Source organism: Prinia subflava, chromosome 7, assembly GCF_021018805.1.
Source record: "Prinia subflava isolate CZ2003 ecotype Zambia chromosome 7, Cam_Psub_1.2, whole genome shotgun sequence".
Taxonomy (NCBI): Eukaryota; Metazoa; Chordata; class Aves; order Passeriformes; family Cisticolidae; genus Prinia; species Prinia subflava.
In genome coordinates, this window is record NC_086253.1 from 23,240,109 (window position 1) to 23,258,828 (window position 18,720).

General features: G+C 40.9%; 1 protein-coding gene across 14 annotated transcripts in view; it reads right to left on the reverse strand.

Moving 5' to 3' along the window:
• APBB2 (amyloid beta precursor protein binding family B member 2) overlaps positions 1–18,720 on the reverse strand; it is a 176,944-nt gene that overhangs the window by 68,200 nt on the left and 90,024 nt on the right. The window lies entirely within an intron of this gene.

Consider the following 18,720-nt stretch of genomic DNA (forward strand, 5'->3'; position numbering starts at 1 on the left):
GCATGATTCACACAATGATGGCCAGCAGGCAGCCTCGCCTAAGCATCACGCAAGGAGCATGGATGCTGTCTCAGAAACAAAGGCAGCAAAAATACAAGGCAACAGGTCAAGTGATCACACATCAGACACATCTGTCTAACTTGGGGAATGTTACTCAACAAGCAGTGATAACCAGCCAGAAGTGGTCATTTGTCACCATCTCTGCTCGCAGCAGGTAACTGTTGTCATGACAACCCTGCCATCCTCCTTGCCGAACTGCTGAACCAGCCACCTGTCACATGCACTTGGGGAGAGGAAGAGTCTCTAACACTTTCCAGGAAAACATGCTGAAAGGTGGGATTGACAGGCATACACATAACCATCTATCTGTGCCAAAATTATTTTCTGTTTTGGCCAACTGTAAAATCAGCCATGATCAGAAAAGGCTGACTTCATAAAAATCCTAAGGAAGCTTGGGATGAATAGTCTTTACTATATTTCTTTTTCATGAGATGTGATCTTTGGCTGTATAAATGGGTGACTACAAGCATAAGAGGTATTCAAGCAGAGATGACTACTCTAATGGAAAGGAGAGGAAAGCAGATTTGTCAACATTCAGGAAAAAAATCCAAAACCCACAACTAAACCCACTTGTTTTCTGTCTTGGCTTATTTTCCCTTTCAATGACCAAAGCCCAGGCTGCTGATAAAAGGACCACAGTACTAGCACAATTACCAAAGAAAACAAGGGCAAGTGACTTCAGCAGAAGGCCTCTGAAGAACTGTTGATGACATGGATGAGAGTGATGGATGATACTAGCTGTCCTGCTTAAATGGGAGAATTTTTGGGCTCTCCAAGTTGTCTGCTAGGGGGTAATACAGTCTGAGGGTCAGAGGTGAAGCTGTGAGAAGCCAGCACCACAGCTTGTGTTTCTCACCACTCTTTGTGTTTTGAGGAGCTGATAACAACAGCAGCAGTAGGAAAAAGTACTGATATATGATAAATATATGATATGATACTGATATGATAAATATATGATTATTTCTTTCTTCATTTATTAAGCTTTCTTTATCATGAGTCATGACTTCTCACTTCTGCTCTTCCAGTTCTCTTCCCCATCCCACTGGTGGGAGGAAACAAGGCACCACAGAATTCAAAGCATATTGGCCAGCCTAAGATCCAGGAAAAAATAAGCAGGTACTGTCTGGGGTGGAATGAAAAGGAGTCCCAAACAAGTGAGGGCAACATATAAATAAACGCCCTTTCCACCAACTTGGTGCTTAAATGAGATAGTATCTGAATGAAGTACACCAATAACTTAAAAGATTTCTACCATCTAATTTTCAAAGCAGTCAGAATAATTTGCTACTGTTCTAGCAAGTGATCTACTGGCTATAAATACATTTTGCATATCACAGAATTACATAATGGTTGGGGTTGGAAGGGACTTCTGGAGATCATCTCGTTCAATCCCCCAGGTACACCTACAGAAGGTTACGCTGGATTGCATCCAGGTGGGTTTTGAATATCTCCAGAGAAGCAGACTCCACAGCCTCTTTGGGCAGCCTGTTCCAGTGCTCTTACCTTCACAGTAAAGAATACAACCAGTGTAAGTGGGTTTCTAGCTTATTTGAAATATTAGTTCTCTATTCCTTCCACTAGATGGCAAAAGCTTTTACCTAAAGAGTAGTCCAAACCACAGCTGACTGTGTACCTCTAATTTGGTCTAAATCCGCTGTGATCACTCATTGGGTGATTGTGATCCAAACGACCTCCTCACCCCAAAGGACTCTGAGTAGCAAATATTTAATCAAGAACAGTTTTATTATCAACATTAGGAAATTACTAAAAACGGTATTGTAAGTTAGCTTTCAGGGCTAAAGCAGTCCAACAGCAGTCTGCATCTGCTTTTCTGATTTTATTTTTTGCATAGTATCTCTTCTTCCTATGCCATTCCCCACGGAGAGCAGAATTGCACCATATGGTCTCGTGTTCTGGGTTCATAACCTATTTAACTACTTCATCTTGTTTTAGAAGCAGGGTGTTGTTTGGTCTTTAAAGAGGAAGCATTAAATGACCACCCCACCCAAGGGACTGCTAGACTGAAGTGAAGCCTGTGCATGCACTGTAACACCAGCAGGCACGCTGCACAGCACACCAAGGGAAAGCAAGGAGTCCAACCTTCCTTCCCTTCACAAAATTTATCTGTCACAACAACAGCAGCCAAGTATTTGGTAGAAAAACTGGCAAAATTATGTTGGTAGCAGCTCTGGATTGATGTATTTCTCTCTTAAAATAGAGAGTCCGATTTTCCTGTCTCCTCAAAGTGAATTGGTATGCTAGTATCAAACCATCCATAGAAGAAACCATTAATTTTGGGCAATGAACAAACATAATCTGGAATTTTCACACAAACCAGAAAGATTCAGTCTATAATACTGACACAAAAAGTACTCAAGTTAAACACAGATGTCCTTCTAACTTCAAGATACATGATGCCTGCAGAGCAGGAGGGGATGCTGTACCAATGTCTGGCATATGGCAGTAGGGTCACCCCAACAGCTTCAACTCTCCACAAAGGAACTCCTGCTCCATAGTGCTTTGCTTACAATTAACACTCTTGTTTTGCAAGCTTCAAATAGATATCAATATCTCCCATCCTACTCTCCATTTTACTGGGACTGGCTGTAGACACAAGTGCTTCCCATCTCCCTTATATTTTCTGCTAGTAGCTAGTGCTTTTACCTTGGTACAAGCCATGAAAGAGAGAGGAACAGATCTTAATCCCGCCAATACACTTGCTACTGATCCCTGATTCTAAAGGATGGCAACAAGCTTGGACTCCACACTTTTAATCCCATTTGTTTGAATTCAGCAATAGCTTTCTATCCTCTCTATTCTAATTCTGTTGTAGCCTCAATAGTTTTTTGAAGGCTCCTGGTTTTTTCCAACATAGAAGCTAAAGACCTAATATTCCCCCATCTGCACAGTTCACATTGCTACAATAATGAAGGGATGGGACAATTTATGATGATGAAAATCCACTTAGAGATGCATAAGCATGAAGTTTTGCACAAGCCTAGGAAGCAGCACACTGGCCCCGTGGCCTGCCTGCACTGAGAGTCACTAAGGGGGAAGCTTGGGCACCTCGGGCAGCTCCAGCCCATGCTGAGGGCTTGTAAGATAGTGAACTCAAGCTTCACCTCCCAGCCTTCAAACTTTGAGACTTTTTTTTAATAAAAAGCCAACAACCAAACAACTTTAACCTTTTCAAAAGCAATTTTGCTTCAGTTGAACTACGCCTTTTGCTGCACACTGCATAGAGCCATACATGAAGTGCAAGGTACAGCATCCACAAGAGGAAGGCTTTATCAACGGGGGCTGCTGACAGCAGATGGAAGCTCCAGAGGAGCTGGCTGTGTTTCTCCCACTGTGGGAGAGGGAAGCGTGCTGACTGCACACAGGGGTCTCTCAGCCCTGCAGTTTATTCAAGTATTTCACATCACTACATTGATATATCAATTTGCTATTAAATCTTTAATCATGCTGTTCAAATACCTTCTGGTATTAAGAAATCTCATAGATGTTAATCATTTTTGAAAGCTTCCATCTAGCATTAGAAATACCAGTATTTTCATTCTTGTATCTACTTCGTGGCACTCCAGTACTAAAATTCTGTATTTTTCACAGAGTGGATTCATATATGTAATTGAAGCTAGACTTTAAAATCTGCATTTAAGGAGATACAAGTGATATCTCTGATACATGCACTAGCAAGAATTAGAATAAAAATCAGAAAAAATAACTGTGGCCTATATCACCCTGGGAAATCTAAATTAGCAAACAGTAGCCAGGAACAAAGCTAACACACAACAACTAGAGTCCTATGCCAGACAGCATGTGAAAGAGAAAAATGAAGGGATTATTTTTAAAATTCCACAGAACCACAAGACAATTTCACTTGCAATTAGTACCACCTTCAATTCAAAACCCATTAGCAAAATGGATGCTTTGAAAGTGAGGATAAATTTCCCTTAAAGATGCTTATGCCCAGAGCACAACTTGAGTAGTTTTCTTTATTGTGAACCCTGAGACAGAATACCCCTAAACACAAACACCTGCTTGATAAGAATAAAAATATGCCAAAGCAGAGAAAAACAATAGACAAAATCTCCAGTATATGATAAACCACAAGGCAATGAACTCTATAAGCACTGTGGGAAAGATCATCTGGTGTTAAGAAATCTCTAAGATGTTTGTCACCACAAACAGCTGATTGTCATCACATTTACAAACAGTAAAACGAGATGCACATGCAACAGACTGGTCCTTTCACCCAGCTGAGAACAGTAATTAATCTTTGGTGGAAACCTTACAATTTGTGGACATGTCAGAGGATTGCAGGTGGTCTTGGAAAGCTGGAAGACCAGTTATACAGGATGAGAAGAGTGCCCTTTCTGGATTTCTATTCACTTTTGTTGCTGAGCAAAAACAAAAGACTGCAGATAGATCCTACAGGATTAGGACACACATTTTCAAGAGCTGTTTTTCAATGCACAACCTTCACCTTTCTGTTTTCTTCAACAGAGATACCCATGCCCTCTTTTTTTATCCATGTCTTACAAGTTCCTTTACTGTTACTCTTCTGCTACTTCAAATTCTCACATACAAGGGCAGGCAATGAATTAACTTTTGCCATTCTGGAAGGATCAAGGTTACAAAGATTTTTGAAGGTAGGATCTTAATACTCACTGGCAGTTGAAGAAGTTACATTTTAGGAGCCAAAATCAAGATAAAAGTCTTTATGCCTACAGTTTTAATGTAGGATTGAACTGTCACAGGACTAGTGCATGCACTTCATGTGCCCTGCTATAAAAATGGATGTAGCAGAATTAGAAAAGACAGACAGATAAAAATCTCCCTGCAGGAAGAGACATTGTGTAAAATAGGGCTCTCCAGCTTGGAGAATAAATAATAGGGAGGAGGAGAGGATGTCAGAGAAATCTGTAAAATCATGAATGGTGGGAAGAAGGCAAGGATGGAAAGGAAATCATCATTCACTTTTACTGCTTCCTGAAACAGAAAAGCAAGAGGCATCTAATGAAATTATTGGAGAGCAATTTTATAACAAAAGGAAATACTTTTTCATATAATACATAATTGGATTATGGAGCTCGTGGTCACAGGATGTTGTGGATGCTAGAAATACAAATGAGAAAAAAAAGATTAAACAAATTCATGTTAGAAAAGTCTATCAAAGGCAATTAAAGAAGATAACATGAATGACATACCAAGTCTGAAAGTTCTAAAACTATCAGTTACTGAAAGTGAAAAAGATATAAAAGCTATATGCTATTATGCTAGCTCTTTATGCTAGTTTTTGTTTTAGTGAAGCCATAAGTTTCTGCTCCTGACCCCTGTTGGAGAAGAGACCCATAAAGAATGCATGAGCCTAGGGTCTGCTACATAGGGCCATTTCATTATGTACAACATGGAACTGTAACCACTGTAACTCTTGTAAAAGCTCTGCCTTCCATTTACTATATTAGTTTACATTGGAAATGGTGGAACTAACAACATTATTGAAAGCCTTTGATAGAAGTTACCACAGCAGTTATACTGGATCAGATTAAAAAGCCTCATCTGATATGAGAACTCAAACCAATATACCCAAGCTTCCTCTAAGGGATTTATATATAAATACAGATATATATTCCTAGAAGGAAAATACACAATAAATTTATTCTCTTAAATACAAAGGTACCTTAAATACAAACACCTTTGTACCTTTTCCTACCCTGAGATACAGAATAATCTTATATGACAATAGAAATGCAGGAGCTCTGGGATTGAATATTATTATATTTTCACACTTGTCCCAATTTATATTAAAATGTATCCAAAAGGAATATTTTACTGCTTTTATACCAAATTATGCATCAATGCAAAATGTGCATTTAACAAATAGAATTTTTTTATAGACAAATAGAACAGTTGGTCTTAAACATCTGCATGAATAAGGAAAGGGGAACAGGTGAACTACTGAGGAAGTGATGAGTGCAGAGACAACTGCTGTGAAGAGGTAATTAGCACTGCTTGCACTACATGCTTTTACACACGACAATTACTACAGTTCAAAAAAGCTCTTATGTCAGTAAGTGTTTACAGTCTTGCTATCCTGATATTATTTGCATTCCAGAAAATTTCAGAAGTAGAAAGGAGAGGTGACAGCAACATACTGTAAGCAAGATACTAGTCAGAAATTCACTGATAAAACATTCTCAGTGAATACTGCCACCTGAAAATAGAATTAGCTCAGACAAAACTGTGGCCAGGAAAATACACAATCCTGACATAGCAGCTGTAAAACAATAAACCAAAAGTCAAAACAACCTGATCTGGTGGCCTTTATACTGACCCTTTTACAGTAATGTTACCAGAGGGAGAAATCAGTTTTCTCTCTCTTTTAAACTTCGACCACCACCTTACTCCTACAGCCAGTCACAAAACCACATCCCACCAAAAGACGTTTAGCATTTTACCAAATGATGTAGTTGATTTGTTCATTACTACAAAATTCAAGCTGCAGGGTTCATTCCTTTCAAAAAGTTTACTTTTAAAACACTGAAGAAATTAAATGCTACTCTTGTGAACTCACACTTGTTTTCAGCATTTTTGACAGAATTTTTTAGGATTTTGTGTCTTGTGATATCTGGAACTTTTTAACTCCCTAACTCCTGGAATCGATGGGAAAATTGCAGTTTGTTCACTTAAAAAAAAACCCAAATCAACAAATATTCAAAATACCTCTCATTGCAACCCACAGAATCTCCCATGTTTCCCTCTCAAAAAAAGGCAAAAGCTGAAAAAAAATTAAACTGAAAGCTTAACCATAAAAAGATAAACAATGATCTGAAATTTATTCTTGCTTTTGAATAAACATTTTTAAACTCCCTTTTGGAGACAAGGTTCCAAGAAGAACTTATGTTTGTTTTTCTTTTGTTTTTAATTGCTTTACTTGCACATATTGAAGAAGTGATTCAGATCTATTTTAGCCTTTATAAATGCATCATATCTATAAGTACTCCTGTGCAATGAAAATGAGGATGTAAAATTAAATGTATTACTAATAAGGGAGCAACATGTGAAAACTCCCTCCTCTCCCTTCTACTTCCAGTGCTTGATCTGTCCATTTGCCCTGTCTACTAAAGTTATTGCACTGATGTTAACAAAATTTGGAAGTAGTGAACCTCAAACATCAGCTGAACACATAGATAACATCTCCACTTATTTCTGGCAGAGAGAAAATCTACCCTTCTGCATCATTCTTGGAGAAGCACAACTAAGCAGAGTCACTACTCAATTGGTTTTATTTTGGAACAGCTGAAGCTTGTCCCAGATTAACAACACTCTCCCTCAAGTCAGACACACCTATCCACCAAGAAAAGATGATTTCCTCCAGGAAGTGTTCAGTACACTGGACCGTGCCCTACTATTTTCTGGACCAGCTTCTTGAAACTTAAAGTGGATGTGGACAGAAGCCCATAGAAGAGGAACATAAAATGGGGAAACTTCCACTGTTGCCCTATTCCTAAGGCAGCTCCCTTTAAGATGCTGCATTTTCCCTGTGAAGTCATTGTAAGATTAGAAAATCTTAGGTAATAGGAGCTCGGTATATTCAAAGTACAGAGTACTTTATCTGGAGTATAGTTCTGAAAGAGAGAATTCACCTGTGACATGAAATCAAGAGAAATACAGAACATAAACCTTCTGTTAATGATCATACATTAATTTTGATGGTGTGTAAGAGTCTTATTTCCTATACTTACCCTGAATACACATAGGCAATATAATTTTACAAAGCATAACACACCCACTTTAGTGGGAAAAAACAATCCTGTAAGAAAAATGAAATAAACTTCCTCTTCCATGCCAGTGGAAGCTTTGCCCTGTTCTGACGTCATCTTCCTACTTTTCAGATATCTTTGTTTAAAAAAGCATTAGTTACGTTTCAGCACAGTTAACCAAAGGAAATTAATGTAGCCAGGAGACTACAAAGCTCCTTAGTTGATCTGCTGAGAGCCTCCATGGGCAAAAAGGGGAGACTCCTTATTTTGTTTTAGTTAAGCTCAAAAGAAAAAGAAGGTAATTTGAGTTTAACACCAAATGGTATCTTGAAATTCTGCTACAGCTGGAGTGTGACAAACAATGCTAGCTTACCCACAAAAGAAAAAAGGTAACTAAATTTATAATTTTACAAAAGCCAAATCAAACTGGTTCTTATTATTAGTTTGTTTCTGTAAAGAGCAAATACAGTTGTGCTATTTAATTACAGCTCCCCCATAATGAAGAGAAAAAGTTGTGTGAGGGTTTTGTGTGAGTCAGCTTTCCAATAAGACATCCTTTTTCTACCTCAACAAATTGATTTATTTAGAGCTGGCAAGAAGGACAAAACAAAATATCCCAATATCCCAAGATATTAGTCAACATTCTTTGACAGGTCCCAATTCAATACTGGCTATAAACTGCCTCATCTTTCTAACCCCCAAACCCACACTCCCACACTCAGTATGGCACAAGTTCTTTTTACTTTGAACTTTAGGGAATGACTAGGGGTACCACTATTACACTGTTAAAATATATTTTTTTTTCTTCCCTTTTGCCACAAGAAAAATGCAGAGAACGAATTTGTCACATGTAAAGGAGAACTCAGAACTCTGGTTTTTAATGTATTTTAAATCTATGTAAAGATCTTCAAGCTCTATGGATCACAAGTACAAAACATCACTTGTAAATTCACTACTGAAATAATGAGCATTCAGGAAGATACTGCTGCAACGTAACCTGTCAGATACCAGCTGATCTTCCACTGAGCAGAATTTTTATTAACAGATAAAATAATTGCATTCAGTATCCAGGCCTAAGCGACAATGTCAACCTATGAAAAAGTAAAATAGAAGTGTTACTTACAGTTACTAGATGCTCCAGTATAGCTCAATATGTATTGATCTGCTACCAGCATCCTTTAAGTTTGCTACATACATGTCCCAACAGCTTCATATTCTCCTTCTGTGTACCACCTCCAACTCAAAAATGAGCAAATAAACTGCTGTGTTTAAACAGTACCTGCTTAATTAGTGGAATGAGGAACGGTACTTTGGATGGGAGGGAAGAGAAGCCATCCCCGTCCAGCTGCCGGTAAATGGAACAAAGGAAACATCACATGTTGACAGTATAAATGACTGCATTTTCTAATAAGCCAAGAAAAAATAAGAGAGCTGACTTTACATGGATTTCAGCAGTGTGTGCATATACTGCATCCTCCACTGAATTCATTCCAGCTTGCGAGACACTGATGTATTTTCTGACTGACTCTGCTTAGGAGACAAGCTTTTGAAACAGTACTTTCAGCCCACAATCTTTTAGATGACAATCAAATCAAGATTTAATCAGTTCAACTTTGAACCAGAACAGCCCCATATCCTGCAGATCAGCCCCTGGAAATATATTTATGTTGATTTTTTCTCTTCAGCTGCCTATATAAACATGAAAAGTTTAAAAAAAATGTAAAGCAGAGATCCAGTCTTCGAAGACAAGATTCTTCTTCAGGCTGTAAACCTCCGACTTCCTGAAGGTGCATTGCAGGAATGGTAAAAATTGATTTAGTGAAAGGCTTCTATTAGTGAGAGCACTGTTCTATTAGTGAGAGAGCTGTTCTCATTGCAAAGTCCCTCCCCTTGCTATAATCAATAATTTAAGCAAAGCCAAGAATCATGTCAGCCAAAATGACCAGGATAACTTGACTGTCTCTTTCTTACAGAGTACAAGTAAAATTAAATTAAGGTCTGAACGGGAATGTATTCTAATATAAAAATTATTTTGGCCAATCTGAGTTGTGCTTTTTGGCTTTCTTGTTGAGTAGGGCAGGAGGGATGAGGTCCTTTATTCCTTACTCAAAATTTCCCAGGTTCAGAGAAGTACCCAAAATCCACTTCCAAGAAGTAAAAGCCGTATCCTTTGATTTAGAGTATTTTATCAGTTACATACAAACAAAATATGTGCTCTACAAAGTGAAAGCTCTGACTTGTAGATAATGACAGTGCTACTCCTCTCTCAATGCCCTGCAATGATGTCTGAGTTAACTGATGCAGTGTTTAAAATTTAAATTGAGTTCTGCAAAATCTCAGTTCAAAAGCAATTAAAAAACAGGAAAATGCATTTAGTTGTTGTTTAGGATGAAATAGTTTTATTAACAAACAGTTTCATGAAGAGTTCTGAAAACGATTTTCAAGCAAAAGCCTTGAAGTAGTCTTACTATGTAATAAATCAGTCAGTCCAATGTATCAAATTATGTCATATAAAATAATCAACATAATGAATAGCAGTTAAAAAACAATCCCTGTAACACACCACTATATAAAAATGGATTAAAATGCCCCAGAGACACTATAAGCAGGAAGCAAAACTATATGCTTTCTATTTGGAGTTGTCCTCTCCCTCTCTCCCCAACAATTTCTCATCCCCGAAGTATCATGGACAAATCTACTGTGCAAGGCAAAGGACACACACTGCTGGGCTTTACCAAACCAGATCCAGACACTACAAGGAACCCACTTAATGTCATTATCTTGAGCTTTGTGGCATCCAGATATTGGACATTTACAGCCTAATCCTGAGTACCCAGGGGCTCTCAGAATGAAGCAATTGAGTCTTAACAGCAAATATATGTGCTTTCATGGGAGTGCTTAAAAAGGCTTCATGTCCCTTAAGGCAGGGACCAGACATCCACTCTCAAGCGAGGACTGGGTTCAGAGCAAGGTCTCTGCAGTGTGCCAAGGCACATCACAAACACCTCTTCTGGCCCATGGAGATGCTCAGCACTGCTCTGAACCCACCCACCTTCTCCTGATGCAACAGCGACAAACCCAGGGCTGCCTGCAGCACCACCTAGTCCATCTCTTGCTGGTACATGGTACAGGTTTCTGTATATCCAGAAATTTCTGTATGTCCAATACCATAACTTGGAACATCACCACTGTGACTCAATGGACTCACAACCTCACTTCAGCCTCATTAACAACAATCTCATGTTGTTAATTAAAGCTGAATTCAATCAGCTAATGCTTGACTTCTGTGAGAACTCAGCACAGGAGGCGCCAGTGCAGTGAGAGACTGGAATCTAAAGGAGCCACTAGCTTGGGGAGATGTAAAGAAATACCTCCACGTGTAAACATAACAGGAACTTGAGGAGGGTTTAAGTCTGTGTCCCTCACTGCACAGACATTTCCTTCCACAGGGCCCTGAACTAGGATCTGACTTTCTCTTAGCAGTACTTCAGTACTAGGTAACTCAGAGCTCCCCATTTTTGTGTTACGTTTTCAGAACTTCTGTGAAATAACATCCCAGCACAAGCAAAATCCCCAATACTCACTTCTGCTGTCAAACAGTCCATCTGATTTGCTGTCATCACCTTTGTGCTAGTCTTGCTTGCCTAACCTACTGCCTACAAACATCCCTACGTGCTTCCAGCCCTCCCTCAGTTGGAGTCAAGTTCTTACTCATCTCCACAGCCGCATACAATTTACTCTCCTTTTTCTTCCCCCTCTACTGGGTCCCTCCTCCAGGTCATGTTCCCATCTTCCAGCCCATCCTCCCCACTTCATAACCCACCTGCTCCCCCATCAGCTTTGTCCTCTGAGAGCAGCAGGGAGAACAGCTCACCACTGCTGGCCCTGACACTGGGATCACAGCAGGTGCTCACAGGAGCAACTGCAGTGGCCCAGGCTTTGCATTTCCACTCAGCAGAGAGCAAAGAGGCAGGAATGTCTTCTGAGCTGGAAACGCCCCAACTGTGCTGGCCCTCCCCAGCTTCCACCCCTGGTGAATCCCTGCTGCCCCAGCAACTGCAAGGTGCTCCAAAAGCTCAAGGGCCACTGCAAAGACTAGAGACTCATTCTGCTGAGTGGCAGTACCACTCCTCTACCACATCTCCTGCAGCTGATATACAGGAGCCTAGAAGATAACAAACAAGCATCCAAACAGGTTGCAAAGAGCTTCAGAGCACACAGACCCCACCTAGAAGAATATAACCCTGTTCTGAACTTGCCTTAACAAACAGAGGCCTGCATATATAGCGTCCTCCCAAAGGTAATACTGTTTCTTCCTTCCCTTCCCCAGAGCTATCTATACCCATTTCAAAGCATCAATCAGGTGGATTGAAGTTTGGCCCGACTTCTATGCAGCATTCAGAAGTGCTGAGGCAGAGGTTTACTGGATCGATTTTGGCCATAATTTTTTATTACTTGCATAGCTTTATGAACTGGAAAATATTTTTTTGTTAAGGAGAGGTGGTTAGTCTGGTATCAACTTATTGTAGCTTTTCTTCTGTGAAACTTCCTGCATTCTCATCCCTCTGAAATAAAGATCCTGACTTTTCCCCATTACCTTCTCTGTTTCCTCTTCTGTGATTTGTTTTCCCTTCTTCTTTGCTTGCACCTGTGTCTGACAAGCCTAGGCACAGAAGAGCTTTTCCAGCAAGATGCATTCAACTTTAGAAAGGACATGCAGCATCCAGAACTACACACTTCTATCCCTAAACTACAGAAGCTTGGAAAGCTTCCAATAACTGTTTGTCAAGTTAAATACCTGACATGATTAAGTTATTTACCACTTCTGAAACTTGACTCTGCCCTATAGATGCTCAGAAGAATTTTCCACTTTGCTACAGCACACAGAAAGCACGTCCCAATATCTCTTAACATTACACGTTCATGTAAAGTGCATTGTGGAGTTATGGGAAACATGCAGTGCTCTGGGTATCTTGTGAACCACTCAGGCAGTAGTAGGACACTGGCATTTACTTCCCTGTGTTATCTTGGCACCACCCCTACTCCCCATTGCCACCTTTTACTTTCCCATGCAGGTATTCCACATTCCAGGTGCAGGCCTGGATAAATCTGTTTATCTCATAACTGCCCATTTTACTGAATAGAAAAATATTCATTTAAAACATGCTCAAAATCATAGCACTGCTCTTACACAAAGCAGCACTATGATACTTTCTGAATTAAGAATTACGTGCTTTACTATGTGTCATGGGTTAGCACTGGCTAGATGTTAGTGCACTTATGAATATATGTTTTTTCTCTAACAACTCTTGTGGGATGTGATCAGGAACAGAGCAGAGCAGGCTTAAATCTTGAAAACAAAAAAAACTCACCAAAACTTTATTCATTACATAAGAACAGAGACAAAGATACTCTTAAACACACACAGAGACAGAAATAAAAACTTCTTAGAACATTTCTTCTCCCAGTTTCTACCTCCCCACCCATCACTTTTCACAGACCAACTCTTGGGTTTTAGATTAAACAATCACCACTCAAAAACAAACTAATCTTCAATTCAGCAAGGGAGAGAGGAGTCTCTCTCGCACCACAGACTGTTCTTCAGAAAACACGGGTCCACCCCTTATGTGTTTCTATGTTACCCATAGCACCGCCCGGAGAAGTCTGCTAAGGTGACACTCTCTTTTTCCTATGTCCAGCGCTCTCACCGCTGTCTCATAGGCCACAACTACATACAGGGCTTTTTAAGGATGCTGCATGCCGAGCTCTCCCCTTTTCACCCAGGGGCCGGAGTTCTAGGAGCAGGTCTGCCCTGAGGGCAGAGGGCACCACCTCACCCTCCCCCTCTCTTCTCTGCTCGCTCCAACTCTTCAAGTGCCAGTCACTGTAGCAAAAGCAAGGGGCAGCTGCATCCACCCAAAAATGCAGTTTATGTTCAAAAGAGACTCAAGTTCAGTCTATGGCTGACATTATGCAAGAAAAGTCCAGCTCCAAGGCTACTCCTCTCATTCTTCCATCGAATTCTTTCCAATCATGCTTTATCATCTCGGTCCCAGGCCGCTTCCCTCTCTCCGAAAACCACCAGTCATGAGAATCAATGTCTAAGAAAAGTTTCTTTCTGCCAAGCAAGGGTTAACAGTTTCTTCTCGGCAGGGTGCAGGCTGAGGCACTCCCAAGCTCCGCAAACCCCCACGTGGCTGGGCAACTTCTCCTGGAGTTTGGGGGGGAGGAGGAGAGTGAGCACACACAGAAGGCACTTCCACAGTTTTCCACCCTTCTATCTTGGACGGAGCAGCTCAGTGGTAGTCTTGTCCCTTCTCTTCTCCCCACCCCCGGGGGCTCTGGCTTACCTGAGCCGACCACGTGTTTCCCCTCCCCCACCCAGCCTCGTGGATGGGTGGGGAAAGAAGCCTCACACGTCTCTCTGCTAGAACCGGGATCTGAAAAAAGAGGCCGAGCCCCCCAGACTCCTGCTTTTAACTCTTTGTGTCCTCAGAGGCGTGTCCAAACCTCTGAGTGACCAACCCAGGTGCTAGCAGAAAAGCTAATCACTAATTGGACTGCCCACATCTCCCTGGAAAAATTCACCTCCCCCCCCCAACCACGACACTATGGTAGCATGGGAAGTGTCCCTAAAAAGACAAACACCAAGCAAGAAATGAAATACCAAGGGCAAAACAACCCAGTTTGTTAGACTCCCATCAAGTGGCCAGAAGTTCAGCTGGAGTAAGGTGAAAACCAATGAAGCTGTGCCAGCTAGGACTGGGCCACAAGTGACGCTCTTGGTAGCCAAAGGACTGAGCCAGCCACAGCAATGCTTTAGTAGCCAAAGCACAGCCACCACAAGGGAACTGTCTTCAAACCCAATCTCACCCAGCCCCAGGGCACCCAGGGAGAGACACCACTCCAGGAGAGAGCTGTATGACAAACCATCCTAGACCCTTTGGGAACAACAGAGCAGAGATGAAACAAGGAGCTATTTTTAAAACAAAGACACAGTAAACGAACAAATTTCATTTCTGCATTACAGGGCAGGTGTTTGAGACTCTATTCAGCTGGTAAGTTCTTCTGTGAGGGTTACTCCCTAATGTGCATCCTGCTCAGCCTGTGATTGTTGCTCCAAATGCAAATCCTAGCTCCTGCCTCTTCTCTGCTGCCTATCTTGGATACCACCAGACATCTCAAGGGACACCAGGTGGGCAGCTGAACCAAGCTCACTCTAGGGAGGAAATTCAATGGCTCTGAGGAACTGAAAATCGTTATCTTTTTGGCAAACAGTTACCTATGAAACTGTAACTGCGACCATACAACACATTCTGGAAAACCTGTTCTATAGTCCCAAATTTTGGTAAGTGCAGAGTTTGGAGGAGGATGTTAATCACTGCTATACAAAGCATTTAAGTATGTTAAATCACTTTTACATACCCATTTTTTGTTCTCTATTTCAATTCAAAAGGGTGCTGATTATTCCTGCTACTTGTGGAATCTGGGTGCTGATTGCCACTCTTAATTGTAGAATCCTTAGATTTCAAGTCAGAGCACTCAAGCATCCAAGACAGGGACTTAGGCAGCTCCACTGAGAATCATGGAATAAACCCAACCTGACTGCCTAAACACAGCAAGCAGCCTCCCTGTGCACCTGATAGGCAATGTGTACCTGAGAGGATCATCTTTCAACTTCAATTTATTTTATAGCCTTCTACCAGTAGACTGTGAACATTGTGTAACCATGGCTGCCCTTGAAGTTTTATTTCTTTTAAACTGGCCCTAAAATCTTCTTATAGGGATGGCTAAATGAGAGACAAACATGCAGTTCGTAACTTCACATGCAGAATGTTACCTACACACACACCGGGAACATAGAACCTTTCTTATTTCATAAGCAGTCTGCAAATGGTCAAGCCTGAGACTATAAAACATGCACTGTTCTTGAGACATGGTTATCAGTAACATGCAGGATTACAAAAATATAACAGCCCAATATTAAAAGTTACCAGCCTTTAGGGTGCACAGCAGGTGTTAACCAGAGACTCTTATTCTCAAATATCCAAAAATTGGGTGTTTACTTAGAACCCTACAACTGTATAGGTGGTTCTCTGTCTAGTTATTTAGGATTTGCGTTAATCCACAATGTAATTGAATATATTTCTAGTACATAAATAATTTTCCCCCACTCAGGAACACAGAACACAGAAAACACGTTCTGAGCAAGAAACAGACTTATTGTCTGTATCAGATAGGTACTGCAAAGGAAGAATCATGCTTTTAAGAGGACATCCATTTTAATTTGGTCAAAGATGCTGGTTAAAATCAGAGGCAGAATTGACCGCTGCTATAAGTCTTTCTGAACAGTTCATGATTTACTGTAATTTTTATTGTATTAAGAGGGCTATTCTCCCCAGACATGCTGCTTTTTCAGAACACTGGGCTCCCTTTACAAGAGCAGCACTCCTGATCCCCAAGGGCCCATCTCATAGCTGCCATTTCTGCATGGGATTGAACTCGTTTATTTGTAACCAGCTATTCGACTGCCCTCCCCAGTCTGCCTGGAGACCAGCAGCATTTGGTATGTTGCAGCTGCACACAGCAGCAGCACTCCTGAAGAAGGGGACACTTGTGGTTTTAATACCCCTTTGATTTCAGCTAGGGAGAAATGAGGCATCATGTGGCCCAAAGGCTGAGGGACCAGGGAGCCAGAGGAGGCTGCTGCCCCTGCACATCCTCCCACAACCCTGAAGAGAGCAAAAGGGCAGCTGGCACAGAGCAAGAAACACCTGCAGCTCTCTAGCACGACGTGTCCCACATCTCAGGGACTTTCCTAATTATGGGGCTATTCCTGGCTATTCCTGGAAGGGGGTTGATTTAAATTAGAAAGCAAAAGTAAATTCCAGTTTTCTTTTTGGTTTGGAGGCAAACAGAATTCTTTTTATTTCCTGAAGAACTCCCATTTCTAATTCATTAGATATTATTACACAGAGTGCTGCACTTTACTATGGCAGAATAACTTTCCACTGAAATTGTTTTTCAAGTGATACAAAGATTAAGAAATGTGCCTGCCTTCTAGGGAGCTTCTTAACAAAAACAAACAAACAAAAAAAATCAAACAGAAAAGCAAGCCACAAACAGAAAACATCACCCTCATTGTCTCCTAGGCTTGAGCTCTGGGGCACGTGCTTTGCTGCTGGTTGCACCACACAGATTCACACAATGAATACAATACAAAATCATCTAGGTGAAATTGATGGATACACACAGAGAGAGAGAAGGAATGGGTACATGGTGTAATAGCACAAGATGTGTTTCCTTTGAAAGCTAGACTATGTTTCTTGAGAGAGATGGAGGGAGCATTCCCCATGATGTGAACCCAGTTCTGTCACTGGCAGTATTAAAACCACCTGGAGCTGCTGTTTGGTTGCTCCTAAGACTCTCCAAAAGACAGAGGATCCAGCTGGATGGACACAGCAGGTCCCAGGGGAGATGCAGTGCCTGAGGCCGACAGAGGCAGGAGTCTGGGGGGGACTGCCTGCAGTGCTGGGTGTCAGTCAGCTCTGGTGGCAAGTTGCTGCCTTTCTCTAGGAAGGCTGCCTGAAAATCCATTAGGGCTTGGCATGTGCTAAGATCTCAGTGACATCCCACTGCTTTGCTGACTGTAGGATTTTTCTGCTTCTAAAATCACCGCAGACTCTTTTCTTTTGAAGTACTGAATCTCAGGAATAAGGTTAGATACCTGCAAGCACTAATAAAATTATCTGAAAGTTGAGGTCAGTGTAGTGCTTGTCAAGATGCACATACAGCTAATTTCCCTAAAGAAAGAAGAATTTCCTCAAAACACATTTCTTATACTGTACTGTGCTTGTGGTGTTCAGTGCCCGTTATTAATGGATTCCATCATATCTGTTTATCAACACTAACTAACATTTGTTTAAATAAGTCAGTTGCTTTGTATCTTTAAATAGAGTTGTATTTATTTTTGACCTCTTCACTGAGAGAGAAGGTCAAGGCTCTTGAAAACACCTTTTCATTAGACCACGCCTACAAGTATCCTGCCCTAAGGAGACTTCAGGAGGATTTTATCTAAACAATGATTCATTCCCAGTGCAATCAATTAAGAATAAAATTTTCAGTGTTTTTGAATTACACAACTCCAAAAGAAAACATATGAAAACAAAACAACAAAAATACCTCACGAAACAACATTTAGTTTTCCAGGATTTGAATAATGAAATATTGTTAAGAGTGGGAGGAGGAAGACAAAACAATTCAGAAGTCCTGAAAGAAACATATTGTTATTTTCAACAGTGTCTTCTCAGGAAAACCATATTTCTGTAATATTTCTGCATAAGCAGAAGTGCTAAATACAATCTCTGGACTGAACATTATTAATTCCCCAGGTATCTGCTGGACTACATTCTTTTATAGATTAACTGTTCTCAATACTGGGGGATTTTTTTCACTTCCCGTAAGTTATATGACTAAATCTCTTCTGCATTTTTCCCCCCTAGATAAATATCTTTCTTTCTATGGGCCCTAATATTTACTATTGGAGCATAAATGCAAGGGTTGGAGAGCACGGAGCTGTGAAGACCCCACATGATGCTCTCTTCCTACACCAGATGCAGTGGCAGTGAAAAACCCTGTCCATGCCCAAAATCACAGAGCTCCAGGATGGACACCACCAGGGCTCACTGCACAACTCCTCAGCTGGGAAGGCTTCTCTTTACCCAGGCTGGCACACAGAGAGGGAGCATCATCAAATGACTGGGAGGTAGTGGGCACACTTAAAGTTGTGGATTAAAAAAGTAAAAATCTTCACTGAGCCCAAAAATCATCATTCAGAAAAGCTTTTCTGTTGTGTGTAGGTAGCTATCAATAGTTCAGCATCTCCCAACAATCA